This window comes from Mesoplodon densirostris, chromosome 2 (assembly GCF_025265405.1).
Source record: "Mesoplodon densirostris isolate mMesDen1 chromosome 2, mMesDen1 primary haplotype, whole genome shotgun sequence".
NCBI lineage: Eukaryota > Metazoa > Chordata > Mammalia > Artiodactyla > Ziphiidae > Mesoplodon > Mesoplodon densirostris.
In genome coordinates, this window is record NC_082662.1 from 85,595,450 (window position 1) to 85,611,269 (window position 15,820).

At 46.2% G+C, this 15,820-nt stretch overlaps 1 pseudogene; it reads right to left on the bottom strand.

The window, feature by feature from the left end:
• Positions 1-2,640: 2,640 nt before the first annotated feature.
• On the bottom strand, positions 2,641-3,690 carry LOC132480896 (phosphoglycerate kinase 1-like; annotated as a pseudogene).
• Between the last annotated feature and the right edge of the window lie 12,130 nt (positions 3,691-15,820).

Consider the following 15,820-nt stretch of genomic DNA (forward strand, 5'->3'; position numbering starts at 1 on the left):
AGACTCATCCAGCAGATCGAGGGACTTGCCAGCCTCATAATTGCAAGGCTGTAAGAGCTTATTAATTCATGTATGGCGTGGTATAAAACATGGAAACAATAAGTTACTACCCCCATTAACTAAATTTGCCTTTAAATTTTTTTCCAGTTTACCATTTTCAAGATAGCCTTAGCTTTTAAAAAACTCATCTCTTGGGCTTTCCTGGTGGCGCAGTGTTTGAGAATCCACCTGCCAATGCAGGGGATTGTTCTAGCCCTGGTCCGGGAAGATCCCACATGCCACAGAGCAACTAAGCCCGTGTACCACAACTACTGAGCCTGCACTCTAGAGCTCATGAGCCACAACTACTGAAGCCCGCACGCCTAGAGACCATGCTCCCACAACGAGAAGCCACCACAATGAGAAGGCCACGCACCGCAACGAAGAGTAGCCTCCGCTCGCTGCAACTAGAGAAAGCCCGTGCGCAGCAGCAAAGAACCAACACAGCCAAAAATAAATAAATAAAATAAACTTATTAAAAAAAAACTCTTTGTTTCCAGAAAGTGGATAAAAATATCTTACTATTCTAGATTAAATAGATCTCTCCACAGCTAAGCATGTTATCTGGGAACTGCATTCCCTTTGTTTCAGCCTCTTTAAACATACTCACCTTTAACAAATGTGTGGATTAAGCATTGCACATGGTATAATGTTTCAGTATATTTTAGTTATGAATTGCCCAACACTTTATCAGGAAAGTAAATAGCACTGGGATTAAAAAACTTTAAGCCATCTGGGTAAGCAGAACTTTCATTGTACAGGATCGTTTTGCTCACACAGCATTGCTTATACATCATGTACGATTCTGGGGTCCACTGAAGCCCTGGCTTCAGTTTCCTGGTGTCAAGGACACAGTCCCCCTTGCATGGCCCAGGTTCATCACCAGTGGGAAGAAGAACACTGTCTTGTTTTTCTTCTCTTCAATAACACCTAGACCCACATCCCACGGGACCTATAGAAGCCGTGTCTCAGCTCAGAGCAAAGGACAGTGATGCCTCCCACACACTTGCTGAAAACCCATCTGGATCAAGGTGAGGGGAGGCCCTCCTCAACCTTCCCAAGGACTCCCTCCACCTCCCCTCCAACCCCGTGGTCAGTCCCTGATCCCAGTCTGCCTCCAGGGGGTCCCAACCTGGGCCAGTCCTGGAAGAAGGGTTGCTTTTCCCTGGGGGAGCATCGAGAAGGCTAGCTGAGGCCCAGATGGCCCTGACCCAAGGGAACACACAGTACCCAGAGTCATCTTCCAATGACCTTTGCTCAGGGAGGAGGCAGGATGTGAAAAGTCCCCCAATCCTTCCTTTTCGGCTCTACGATGTGTTAATCTTATTATTTCCAGATATTTTTCCTAATAATAGTTGCTTGATCTAATGTAAGAGTGAGTCTGTGTTCCCTGAACACACAGTAGACAAGGGGAAATAATCTAGAAAAGAGTAAGAAAACAGAATAGTTGGAATTAAATACATTTTTTACCTGGATGATTCTCACAGTTGATAATCCACCATGATGGCATACATATTGGAGAGGAACAAATAAAACTATCCTTATTTTCAGATGACATATGGTCTACGCAGAAAATCCCTAAGAATCTTTTTTAAAAAGCCCAAAACAAAAATAAAGCAAGCAAACAAACAAAACCCATCTAGCGCTAATAGCTTAGCTAGGTCGCAGGATACAAGGTCAACATTCAAAAATCAATCGTATTTCTATATACTGTCAATGACCATGTGGAAGCCAAAATTAAAAACATAATACTGTTTATACTATCCCTGTAAATAAAATATATAGGCATAATTATAACAAAAGATGTACAGGACTTGTTTACTGAAGACTACAAAAAGCTGATGAAAGAAATTAAGGAAGATGTAAATAAAGGGAAAAACATACCGTGTTCACAGCTTCGAAGACCCAACCCAGTAAAGATGTCAATTCTCCCCAAAATGACCTATAGGTTTAACACAATTTCTATCAAAACCCCAGCAAAATTTGTGTAGGTTTTGACAAGATTATTATAAATATATGTGGAAAGGCAAAGGAATTAGAATAGCTGAAACAATTTTAGAAAAGAAGAATAAAGAGGAAGGAATCACTCTACCCAATTTTAAGATTTACTATATAACTACAGTAATCAAGACAACGTATATTATGGAGGAATAAATACCCAGACCAATAAAACAAAATAGATAAGCCAGAGATAAATCCACACCAGTACAGCCAACTGATTTTTTTTTCCAATGGATATTTTTGTTATTTATTTAATAGATCACCAACTTCATCTCCCTCCCCACCAACAACTGGCATTTCATTTTGTTTCCATGCTGAGTGGTGAAACAATGACAAAGCTAATCAGAATAAGCTACTTCATAAAGAGAACTAAGCTAACACAGCTCACTTTCTTTTAACAGGCATAATATAAATATACGCACTCTAGAATGCACAATGGTTTAGCCTCTAAGAAATTCAAATGGAAACTTGAAGAATGTAGGCAAATGCAGGGTGCAGTAAAGGTGAGCTGAGATGCCGTACAACTGTTCAAGGGTTCCTGGCGCTATATCTCTTGGCCACTAGCCAAATCTTGACATGGGGGAAGATATTAGCTAATGCCAAGTGGAGAAGCAGGAAGCACTAAGTTGACTTAGGGGCTATGCACAGGAACCAAAAGGCAGGAAAGTACTAAACATTGCTGAGAGCATCCACCACCCCAGGAAGGACTTTACCTTCCAGGAGCTCTAAGCTGGCACCACCTCCAGTGCTCACATGGCTGACTTTATCCTCCGTGTTCCATTTGGCACAGCAAGTAGCAGTGTCTCCCCCACCTATGATGGTGATGCAGCCCCTGAAAGTGGCTTTCACCACCTCATCCATGAGGGCTTTGGTTCCTCGGGCAAAAGCTTCCCATTCAAATACACCCACAGGTCCATTCCACATGATTTGCTTAGCCCGAGCAACAGCCTCAGCATACTTTTTGCTGCTCTCAGGACTGCAGTCCAAGCCCATCCAGCCAGCAGGTATGCCAGAGGGCACAGTGGCTTGGCCAGTCTTGGCATTCTCATAAAACTTATCAGCAGTGACAAAGTCAATAGGCAAGGTAATCTTCACACCATTCTTCTCAGCTTTGGATATCAGGTCTTTGATGATCTTGGATCCCTCTTCAAACAGAGAAGTGCCAATCTCCATGTTGTTGAGCACATTAAGGAAGGTAAAGGCCATTCCACCACCAATAATCATCTCACTGACTTTGTCCAGCATATTATTGATCAGCTGGATCTTGTCTGCAACTTTAGCTCCGCCCAACTTTAGATGGCCAGGAAGGGTCGCTCTGGGCTCTCCAAGGCCCAGGCAAAGTAGTTCAGCTCCTTCTTCATCAAAAAACCTCCAGCCTTCTCTGGCAGATTTACTCCCACCATGGAGCTGTGGGCTCGGTGAGCAGTGCCAAAAGCATCATTGACATAGACATCCCCTAGCTTGGAAAGCGAAGCTTGGAAGGCTTCTATTTTGGCTGGCTCCGCTTTAACCTTGTTCCCAGAAGCATCTTTTCCCTTCCCTTCCTCCTCCACATGAAAGCAAAGGTTCTCCAGCAGGATGACAGACCCAGCAGCTGTGTCAGCACAAGCTTTCTCCAGTTCTGGGCTCACGCAGTCCTTCAAGAACAAAACATCCTTGACTAGCAGAGATTTGAGTTCTACAGCAACTGGTTGCCAGGAGTGCTTGTCAGGCATGGGGACACCACCAGGCAGGCCCAGGTCAGCCAACTGATTTTTGACAAAGGAGCAAAAGATACTCAATGGAGAAAGGATAGTTTTTTTTAAAACAGAAAACACTGGAACAATTCAATATTTATAGGCAAAAAAAAAAAAAAAAAGAACTTCGAACCAAACCTCACACCTTTTACAAAATTAACTGAAAAATGACCATAGATTTAAATGTAAAATTATAAACTTTTAGAAGAAAACACGGAAAACCTTCAAACCTAGGGAAAAATGAAGAGTTCTTAAACGTGACACTACAAGCACAGTCCATAAAAGAAAAAATTAAGTTGTACTTCATCAGAATTAAAATCTTTTTTTCTGCGAAAGACCCTGTAAAGAGGATGAAAAGACATTCTATAGACAAGTAGAAAATATTTGCAAAGGCCTCATGTCTAGAACACCAAGAACTTTCAAAACTCAACACTAGCCAGGGGTTGGGGGGGGTGGGGGGTGGTAACTATAAAGGTGTAGCACCAGGGATATCTTTGTGGTGACAGAACTGTTCTGTATCTTGACTGTGATGGTTGTTATGTGAATTTACACATGTGAAACGATTTTGTAGACTCATATGTAAAACAAAGGAAATCTGAACAAGATCTGTGCCTTTTACTAATGTCAATTTCCTGGCTGTGGTATTGTCCTGTAGTTATGTAAGTATTACCACTGGGGGAAATTGGGTGACGGTACACACAACCTCTCTGTACTATTTTTTGCAGCTTTCTTCAAGTCTTTAATTATTTTCAAATAAAAAGTCTTTAAAAATGGTTGCCTGGATGGTCCTTACTGGTTGATAATCCTCAGGATAACTGTGACTTTCCTCTCCCACTGTAGATAGCGGATCTTCACAGGGACGGACTGAGGCTTCTATCTCTTTGTGACTTCCAATATGCTGACCACAGATGCGTTCAATATGTTTCTAAGTGACGGCTGTCCTTGACCTCCTTTGGTTCCCTCCTCCTACTGGGATGTCTGCCCCCGTGCCTTTACTTACAACTGCCTGAGGTTTCCATCAGCCAGGCCCTGATGAGCCCCACTTGTTCCAGATTCTTCAGACCCCACCAGTGACAGCAGGCTAGTCCGAATGAAAATTCCATTCTGTACTATTCTTTGCCTTCCAAGGGAGGGAAGTTCTTTGAGGTGGGACCTCCTTCTGTCATGTGCACCCCTATATCTCCATCCCCTAGAATGGTGCCCAGAATAGTAGGGACTCAGAAAATATTTATGGACTGAGGGACTGACTATCCATTAAACAAATATAAAAATGAAAAGAGCAGAAATGACCTTGCATGCCAAATTAAGGAGCAGGTCTACAGGTCTCTCCCCAGGAAGGAGGCAGCAACCTCCTTTACAGGCATGTGTCTTCTTCAAGGCCACCTAACACACATTCAAGGGCCACCTTGTCTGCAGCAATTGCTCCCTCAGGATTCCTACAAATACTGCAAAGAAGGGGCACTGTGCAGTGCCCTCTGATGAATTCTGTTCAAAAGCATTTACTGAGCCATACTGCCTGCAACGGGGATTCAGAGGTGAGCAAAGCCTGCTTCCTGCCCTGAAGAAGCTCCTGGTACAGTTGGGGGAGACAGACAGGCAAACAGATCATTCCAATAGGTGAGCCCAGGGTGCTAGGACAGTGAGCAGAGTGGAATCCCAATCTAGCCCAGGGGTGACAGGGAAGGTTCCCCAAGGCATAAGACAGATGAGGATATGGGCAGATAATCACCCCTGAGAGCATAGTCTCTGTCAGGCTCTGGGCTAAACACCTCAGTGAGCCCTCTACTACACCAAAAGGAAAGTTTATTCTTTCTACTCACCTGAATCTGGAGAACAAGTAGCATTAGGCAGCTAAGAGGAAGGGAAAGGGTGCTCCCAGGCCAAGACAGCATCATGAGAAAAGGCAGGGAGGTGTGCTCCACCATCCGGTGGGGCCCGCCAGCACAAATCACTTGTATCACTGGGTGACAACTTGACTGTGATTAAGGAGGGAAAGGAACCAGAAGTAGTTGACAGGAGCCAGACCATGGAAAGCTTCATTTGCTGCTCCCACGAATGCCAATGGCCTTGAGACTGGGCTCTGTGGAAGCCTGGCAATCGCGGGGCTAGGCCACGGTTGCTGCAAATGTTTGGTTCAAATTTCATTCAAAATGTTTTTAGGAGAATGTTGTAGCAGATGCTGTTGGTGCCCTGCCTGTACCTCCTGCTTCTTAACATTTCAGGGCACACCTGCACACCCTAAAGGGCCAGCTCTTGCATTTCTTTGACTGAGAGTTTTCTCTGACCACCAGGGTCCCCTGTGCCTGGCCACATGGCTGGCTGCCCACACCGCACAGCCCTCAAACAATGCAGTTGGTTATAAATTGCCAGCTTCATTTCCCCACAGGAGAAATAATACTGGGCCACGTGTCCTATGCTGGCTCCCAGAGTTCCCCGGTGGCATTATGCTCTGTTTGTTCATGGTGGAATTTACTCTATGATCTTCCCTTTATTGGCTGCCTTCCATCCCCATTCTCATGCCCCCAGCCCCTGCAGGAGTCTCCTGGGAGCTCTTCCCAGATAAATAGCTTCATTTAAATCCTTGTGTCAAGGTCTGTTTCTAGGGTAGCCCAAATTAAGACACACTCCCACACACACACACCGAATGTCTCTGGTAGGATTCAAAGAAACTGGTAACAGTGAAGAAAAATACTGGGGAGAACAATACTGGTTGAGGATGAGGTGGAGGGAGATTTATTTGTCACTAAGTATCCTTCTTTTACCTTTTGGCTTTTGGACTCTGTCCATGGATTTTTCTTTTTTTTAAAAAAAAAGCTACCCAAAATATGTACTTTAAATCATTAAAAAATCAACTGTAATTTTATATCAACATAGTCACATGTGCTTTATATCAAATGCTAACATATCAGAGACCACAAATGCACTAATTCATGTCGCTGGGCAAATGCTCTTTGATACAGTGAGAATTGATCTTTTCTTCTGATTTGGTTCATGATTTTCAATATTTAATAAAGGTGTCACTGATTAGAAAGATTGTAGCTCTGTACGGGTGATTTCTTAAAATCCAGGTCTATGTATGCCCTCTTGCATCAATTTGTACAGATACATGACCATGGTAAACTGAATAACCAAATGCAGGCTGACAAAACCTAGGTGATCACATTCACTCCCTACTGCATAATGGTTAGCTGTGCAGTCAGGATAATACTGCATGAGCCCCTATCTTAAATTTGAGCTACTTCTGATGTGAATTTTACATTTAACATAAGCAATGAAAGCAGTTAGATATTGTTAATGATTCAATATTAGACTCAATATTTTCTCCTACTCTGCATTCAAGAACTTGGATTTGTTTAATTTAGAGCATCCCGAGATGGCAAGGCAAGATGTGTAAAAATAAAACATAAAGATGTTGCTAGTTTTATTACTTATATCTTGAGCCAAACTTTCTCAACACTGGGCAACAGAAACAAACACAGGAATAAATTGGATGCTGAGGCTGATCTAAAACTGCAAGTGCACCATAATCAAAAAGTCTACAAATAATAAATGTTGGAGAGGGTGTGGAGAGAAGGGAACCCTCCTACACTGTTGGTGGGAATGTAAAGTGGTGCAGCCACTATGGAGACCAGTATGGAGGTTCCTTAAAAAACTAGAAATAGAGTTGCCATATGATCCAGCAATCCTACTCCTGGGCATATATCCAGAAAAGATGAAAACTCTAACTTGAAAAGATACATGCACCTCAATGTTCATTGCAGCACTATTTATAATAGCCAAGACATGGAAGCAACCTAAATGTCCACTGACAGATGAATGGATAAAGAAGATGTGGTACATGTACACAATAAAATATTACTCAGCCATAAAAACGAATGAAATAATGCCACTTGCAGCAACATGGATGGACCTGGGGATTATCATACTAAATGAAGTAAGTCAGACAGAGAAAGACAAAGTATATGATATCACTTATAGATGGAATCTAAAAAAATGATACAAATGAACTTATTTACAAAACAGAAATAGACTCACAGACACAGAAAACAAACTTATGGTTACCAAAGGGGAAAAGGGTGGGGGAGGGATAAATTAGGAGTTTGGGATTAACAGATACACACTACTATAGATAAAACAAGGACCTACTGTATAGCACAGGGAACTATATTCAATACCTTGTAATAACCTATAATGGAAAAGAATCTGAAAAAGACCATATATATATATATTATATATAATATATATATATATGAATCACTTTGCTGTACACATGAAACTAAACTAACATTGTAAATCATCTATACTAAAATAATTAATGAATTAAAAAATAAAAACTGCAAGTGCATCCATGACCATAAATGTCAAATGTTTATGCTTTTGAAAATAGCCTCATTATTCAGAGTGGCTGGCTTTAGAGCAAGCAAATGTTACAAACAGATGCCTGTAAAGTACATGTCTACCAATAAAGTAACTTCCCATCTTTCTTCTACTGGTGTTCAATGCAATATTTTACTTGAAAAACAAGTTACATTTCCGGATGTTTGGACCTCTGATGTGGATAACAGTGACCAGTGGAGGCTCCTGGCTAGACCAGAGCTGTGGTCAGATGCGTGTGTTTCAGGCAGCCCACCCCAAGGGCCGGAGGGAGAGGGGGTTTCAGGGAGTGAGCCTGCAGTCCTCCGCATCCTGGAAAAGCACCTGGGAGGTAGCGTGCAGTCAGGCTGGAGACTGATTTGGCACTGAAAGCTTGACAGAGTGGTGATGTCTCGGGTGTGGGTGCAACAGTCCAGGGAAAACACATTGAATAAGAAGAGAAATAGTCAAGTGTAAGGCCTGAGAAGCAATGCCATGGCACCATCATCCCATCTCCCCACAGGCATAAGCACTGACTTCACAGCCAGACCAAAATCACCTCCAGGAGTAGGATTTTGGATTCAACCTCCTTGAATAAGGAGGTCCTAAAATAAAACTGCGTATATAGCAGCTGTGTTATAAATGCTTCTTGGTTGATTTATTCCAAAAGACAAAGGACTGTATTACAATAAGAGCTCCATTCAAATTAATCAAAATTTCCATATCATATCCAAACTTGCTTAAATGTCTCTACCTAGACAAAGATAGCAATTGGCACTTTAAAGAAAAATTATTATGATTTTTTTTAATTGGGAAGGGTCTACATACACCAGCTACTTTTAAATGGGATCTTTTCTCATCAATGAATGAAAGAGAGAGAAAGAAGAGAGGGAGGAAGGGAGGGAGGAAGGGAGGGAGGAAGGAAGGAAGGAAGGGAGGAGGGAAGGAAGGAAGGAAGGAGGGAAGGAAGGAAGGAAAGAAGGAAGGAGGGAAGGAAGGAAGGAAGGAGGAAGGGAGGGAAGGAAGGAAGGAGGGAGGGAGGAGGGGGAAGGAAGGGAGGAAGGAGGGAAGGAGGGAAGGAAGGAAGGAAGGAGGGAAGGAGGGAAGGAGGGAAGGAAGGAGGGAAGGAGGGAAGGAAGGAAGGAAGGGAGGAAGGAAGGAAGGAGGGAAGGAGGGAAGGAAGGAAGGAAGGGAGGAGGGAAGGAAGGAAGGAGGGAAGGAAGGAAGGGAGGAAGGAAGGAGGGAAGGAAGGGAGGGAGGGAGGAAGGGAGGGCATAGTTCGTATTTAACCAGGCCCCACAGAAGCCACATCACATAAAGGAACATAATGACTACTCCCCCAAACATCTTGGTTTCTTTCCCCACTGCTAATAGTTCATAACTGGACTCTGAGTAATTCCTTTCTTCTCTCTCCCACCTGCTCCACTCCTGTCCCCAGCCCCTTCCTGTTTTCCAAAGCAGAACCTGGGCCTCCCTGGGTGGTGCTCACCAGCCAGCTTAAGAGAGTCCCCCAGCTCATCTTCCGGGACCCAGCCCCGTGCAGCTACTCCCTGAAGGGTCACAGTGGGGGGCCTGGAGGAGGACCCCAGCCTCCTTTCATGTTGAGTGTGCGCTTGCCCTCCTGGTTTCTTTTCCTGGATGGGGACAGAACCACAAAATCAGAGAAATGTCCTCTGCGGAGACGTGATTCCTGTCCTTTCCCCTCCTAAGGTGACTTCCCTGCCACCCTCACTGTCACTGTCATCCCTGCTGGCTGGACTCTGACCCATGTGGTCAGGTTGGGGACACGGAGGTCCCTCAGGTCCTCTCTCTGTCCCCATTGCTATCTGTGCAAACACTGGTTGAGATGGATGTCACAGGAAGCTTCGACCAGGAAAGAAGTCACAGAAGGGCAATGCTGTAGGGGAGGGAGAGAGGGAGGAGGGTGCTGCCTTGGGGTGAGTGGGGCCCTCCGGAGCCATCCCAAGCACAGGCCTTGGGTCCACATCCACCATCGGGAAGTTAAGGAACCTAAGCTTCAGGGGCCCTTGCTTGCATTTCCAAAACCCTGTGCTTAATTTCATATTTGTCATTTCATATTTTTCCTTAAAGAAGGCATTCCCACATTATGAAGACTTCAAGGACTCCCAAACCAGAGCCAGCCCTTGCCACCAGCTGATCCTGAACCACTTTTCTCCTGCTGCCACCTGCCAGGGTTGCTCTCCACACCTGGCCACTGCTAGTTTCCCAAATCACTACTTCCCCCACTCACTGGTCTCCTGATTCCTTAAACACACCAGGCGGTGGCCAAGGCCTCAGGGCCTTAGCACTGGCTGTTCCCCCTTCGTGGAATGTTTCCCAGCTCCCCTCCCAGGTGCTCACCTTCTTGGTGTTGACTCAGGTGGTACATTCTCTGTGGACCCCACTGTGGAACCTGCTGCTCCCTTCCCCCTGCACTCACCCTTACCCTCTTTACCCTGCCAATTTTCCACGTCATTTGTCATCTGTTTACACACTTCAGAATCTAGTTATTTACTTTTTCTGTCCCTCCTACCCTCCCCACACTAGAATGGAAGTTCCATGAAGGAAGGGAAATTCAGTATGGGTTTTGTTCATTGGTGAGTTCCTAGCACCTAGTACATAGTGTATAGTAGTCACTTGGTTAATATTTGTCTTATAAATGCATTAAGTTGCAGAGCCTGAGGCAAGGACCCTGCCTGCTGTAGTTGGGGGCTGGCTCTGGCCAAGTGAGAGAAGTTTGCTTCTCAGAGGTGACTTGGCTTTATGAGCTGGGCCAGGGCCTGGGCCCACAAGCTGAGGCCATGGGCACCAGTACATCCTGAGCCTGCCTGTCTGCTGCAGGAGGCATCGTCTGGCCCTGGACAGTGCCGCCACCTAAGAATGAGTGTTCCCCAGAAACAGTGAGGCTAGGATGGGGAGGGGCTGGAGCGTGTGTGTGTCTCACTGGGGCTGGGAACCAGGGGACTTCCAGGAGTGTGTCCACTCCTACAAAAGTACAGCCAGTTACCAATATAGCCAAGTGCAAAGATGTTTATTCAGAGCTGGCGCTAATTTCCTGCCTTCCCACATCTGGCAGACACCTGCTGGCCTGACTGCGGGGGGTGCAGTGGCGGAGCTCCCAGGAATGAGGGCCTTGTGTCATTTTAACCCCCGCCCCGAGGACACATCTCTGAGTGTTATTTGATCCTGGCGCCAGGAAAAGGGCGTGCGTCTATGAGGTACAGGGAGTGGGTGACACCAAGATGTCCACGGAGCCCATGATCCCCAGTCAGCTAGTCAGGACCCCCTCCCCCTGCAGACAGTGCTGATGACACGATCTGGGCTTGATATAGCAGTTTAGGGTTGCCAAAGCTTTTGTCATAGCGTCTTTCATTTCGTGGTCAGCCAAACCTGGAAGACCGACAGACCAGGACACACCATCCTGTTTTCCACAGGAAGAACGTGAGGCTGAGTAGTTAAGGGGTGCGGGGGTCACAGAGCCAGCACACGTCAAGACCAGACAGGCTGCACCCTGTCCTGTGTGCTCAGTGACAGGGGCCTCTGACACTCAGTGTTTAACACTGGTGACAACTATTTCCCCAAACTTCCAAGCCACCTGAGTGCAGAGACTTATCCCTGGGGCTGCATGAGGGGTGAGTCACTCCACAGGCAGAAGGGCGATACTGGCCTCTCAGCACCCAGAGCACACCCGCCAGCTATTCTCTAATCTCTAATGGGCCACAGCGATTACCAAAAAAGAACAAAAACAAAACCACTGTTTCTTTTTGAAAAATGGTCATCAACTGAGAGTCAGTAAAAACTGGAAGAGGCAATCATGGGGTGGGGGGTAATTTCATGATCAGGAGGAGCACGGCTGTGATGGCAGGAGCACTGGCAGCTGTCTTCTCTTCCGCACTTGCCAGGGCACAGACCTGGCGCTGCGTGCTTGACACGTGTATCTCATCTATGCCTCCCAGCTGCTCCAAGACTGGGTAATACTGTTCTTACCATTGAACAGATAGGGAAACCGGGGCCCAGAGATGCATTCCGTGCTTAAAGCCTTACAAGTGTTAAGTGGTGCAGCCCAGACTCAAATTTTGAGTCTGTGGCAAAGACTGTGTTCTCAAAGTCTACATCGTATGCATTGTATGGCCCCTCCATGCAAGTGTCTTCTAGCAGCTGTGTGGGCTCCCACACTTCTTAAGTCACCCACAGATGACAGTGGTCTCAGACTGCATCCTGTCTCTTCTCTCAATTCATTCTGTCTGTCTGTCTCTGTCTCTCTGTCTCACTCTGTCTCTGACTGTCTCTGTCTTTCTCCTCCCCTCCTCGCTCTCCACTCTTTCCCCTCTTATCTCAGGGCCTTCTGCTCTAACCTTCTCTTTCTTGGGCTGACTGGGAGAAATCAAAATTCTCTCTCCTGATCATGCAGAATAATCCATTCATTCAACAGATGGCTTGGGGTGACTTGTTTTGTGCCAGGCCCTGTTCTAGACACTGGGCACATGACAGTGAACAAAACTGAGGTGAATCCCTGACTTAATGACGTGATCGTGCTTGTGGAGAGATGGACAGAAAACACATATGCGAGGGCAAGTCAGACAGGTGCTACGGAGGGGGAAATAAGGCAAGGGGCAGTGGAGGGTCAGGATGGGGCCATGCTTTGAGATGCGGGGACGAGGGGAGGCCTCCCTGAAGACAAGGCATCTGGGCCAAGGCCAGAGCCCAGTGAGGGGGGAGTCATGTGACTGACAAACATCCCCAGTGACAGGAATGAGCTTGGCATTGTCACCAGATTTAGCAAAAACAGAAACGAGAAAGAAAGCAAAGGTTGGACACTCTGTTAAATATAAATTTCAGATAAACAAGAAGTAATTTAACTTGGGACATACTTATACAAAAAAATCATTTGTTGTTTATCTGAGACTGAAATGTAGCTGGGAAACCTGTATTTTATCTGGCAACCCTAGCCTTGGATGTTTAAGGAGCAGCAAGAGACCAGTGTGGCCAGAGTGGAGGCAGCAAGGCGAGGATGGAGGAAGGTGACGGAGGGGGAAACTGCCAGAGGGGAGGGTGGTTGATATTTCATGCCCAGAGAAGCCATCTAGATATGCCTCCAGATTTTCCAGTGCAATTTTCTCCCGGCAGTTCAAGAGAAAAACGTGTGCTAAGAGCTGTGAAAGAGGAGATGGGAGAGAACGCATCGCACGGGGAATTAATCTAGCCTGGGTCATAAAGACATTTATGTCTGCAGCACCTGTTCTCCAAAGAAGGTGAAACCCTGGGAAACCCCCAGCATCAACGTGATGTTGGTCTTTTACCCAGCACAGAAGCTGGATCCCGAGCAGACTAACTGAAGGGGACGGCATGGGGTGTGAATCGGAAGCCCAGAGATGAAGTCGTAGAAGGTCTGGGGCCTCCCCCCGTCCCCTCATGATGGGTGGGGAGGTGGAATTGCAGGGCAGCCAGACCTCCTGGGCCCCTGGTGGCTGTGGGTAGCCGGGAGTCGGGCACCCGCCATTGGCGGAGCAGCTCATTTGGTTATCTGAGCCGGGAGGAAACCTTTGGGACTGATCTGAGCCGTAAGTATTAAGGCTGAAAAACAGAAAACCCCCTTTGAGGTTAAAATGTAAATAACCCAAGGGGCCTCATCCTGGCTGACTCTGGGATGTAGAGAGCAGCCAGATAGATCAGAGTAGACATTTCAGGGAAATTCCACTGTAAACCCAAATACCTACTTCACAGATCACCTTGAGAATTAAATGAGGTGATGGATGTAAAGCACTGGGCTTGGTACCTATGACATGAAGTATTCGATGTCCCTTCTCCTTTCTAACAAAAGGAGTTACCTCCCTTCCCAAGTCCTGGGACCTGCGTGGACCTTGAGGGCCTCACAAAAATAAAAAACAATGAAACTAATGTTGGATCCCGGGCAGCCCTGAAGCTCAGCACCACATCTGGATCTCTTCCCTTTCCTGTAAATAATCCTCATGTGACCCCATGAGATTAAAGAGCATGGCATATAGCAGCTGCCTAATACATTTTGCTCAGTGAATAGCATGGAAATAAACAGCCTCCTTGTTAAGGTTCTCCTGTAGTTGGATTTCTCACATTCAAATCATCAGAAGAGGAAGTAGAGCCGCCTGAGCGGGGCTATTAGAGAATTCAGAGCAAGCTGTCCCCACCCTTCCCAGCTCAGGGACATTGCCTCATTGCCCTAGTGAAAAGCAGGCCAGGGAAGCCACGGGGGCGGCACTGCAGTTGCCTTATAAGGACATTCACCAAGCCTGCCAGGTGTATCAGCCCGAAGTCCAAGAGGAGGCCGGTGACAGCCCCACATGGGTGGCAAGTGAGAGTTTTCTCACTTCCCTCCCCCCTTACATGTTTCATATGCTTTAAATTATTATCTCATTTACCTTGGCAATTGAGAAAATGATTTCTGAGTTTTAAAAAAAAAGGGGTTCTCATAAGCTATCACTTCAGTAGTGAAGGAAAGTCTCTCTCTACTTTTTTGGGAGGCATGGGGAACAGGGGGTTGGCAATGAAATAAAGAAAATGAAGGTCTGTGGAGAGATCCCCTTGAGAATTAACACACAGCAGCACCTCCAAGACAAGACAATAACCACAGTGATAGAGAGCCTCACCACAAGGGCGGCCACAGGGAGACCCAGGCTCCTCCTGTTGTCTCCCAGCAAAGACCAGCCAGCGATGGGTGGTCTCGGAGAAAAGTGGGCCTTTTGAAATATACTAAGGGGAACGAAGGAGCGGTAGGCCTGACCAGAGGTGGCATACAGTCGTAGTTAAGAGATTGGAGTTTGAAATCATACAGATCTTGACTTCACCACTTTAGCTGGGTGAACTTGAGCAAGTTAATTAATCTTTCTAAGTCTTACTTGCCCCTTGTGAAGTATCTGTTCATTTCACAAACATCTACAAAGCATTCCAATGCTTTACATTAACTCATCGAATTTTCATAAACAGCCTGTGAAGTAGACCCTATTATTATCCCCATTTTACAGATGAGGCAAGTAACCTGCCCAAGGTCACACAGCCAGTCACTGGCAGAACCAGAATTTGACCCCAGATAGTTGGGCTCCTGGGCCTGTGCCCTAAAGCCCTAAGCTCTGCTGCTGAGAGTTTATTCAGCACCTGGGGTCAGGGAGCGGGGAGTTCTGGAGGATTCAGTGGACCTGGTAACGTAAGAGCTCTCACCACGATGCCCTGTGCATGGTAGATGCCCAGTGAATGTGACCTATTATTACCACCACCACCACCACCCCCCGCTTAATCTCCCCGTTAAGTAGTGGGAGATTACCCAGAGCAGACTCTGAGAGGAAGACTCTAAGGGCAGGTGGTTTAGTAAGACTGGCCCTGGAAGAAACTGATAGGAGAGTGAGGGAAGAAGGCCATGGAAAGGGAAGGACCCAAGGTTGTGAGAGTTCAGGCGGAGTCTCACAAGGGAGAGACTTGTGAGTTTGTCCCCATCGAGGCAAGGAGCTGGACTTCATGCTCACAAACTCTGTCAGCCCCTGGCTAAGGGGGACCCTGAGGAAATGGAAACTCCCAGGCACCTCTGGGCTCTGCACCTGTGGGCAAAGCAGTGTAGTTACCAGGTGGCAGTCTTCCAAAGAGAGTGGCTGGTGTGGGGCCATTAGAAGAAAAGCAGCCACCCACTCACCACTGCAGTTGGTCCCTAGGTTGGAACTGATATT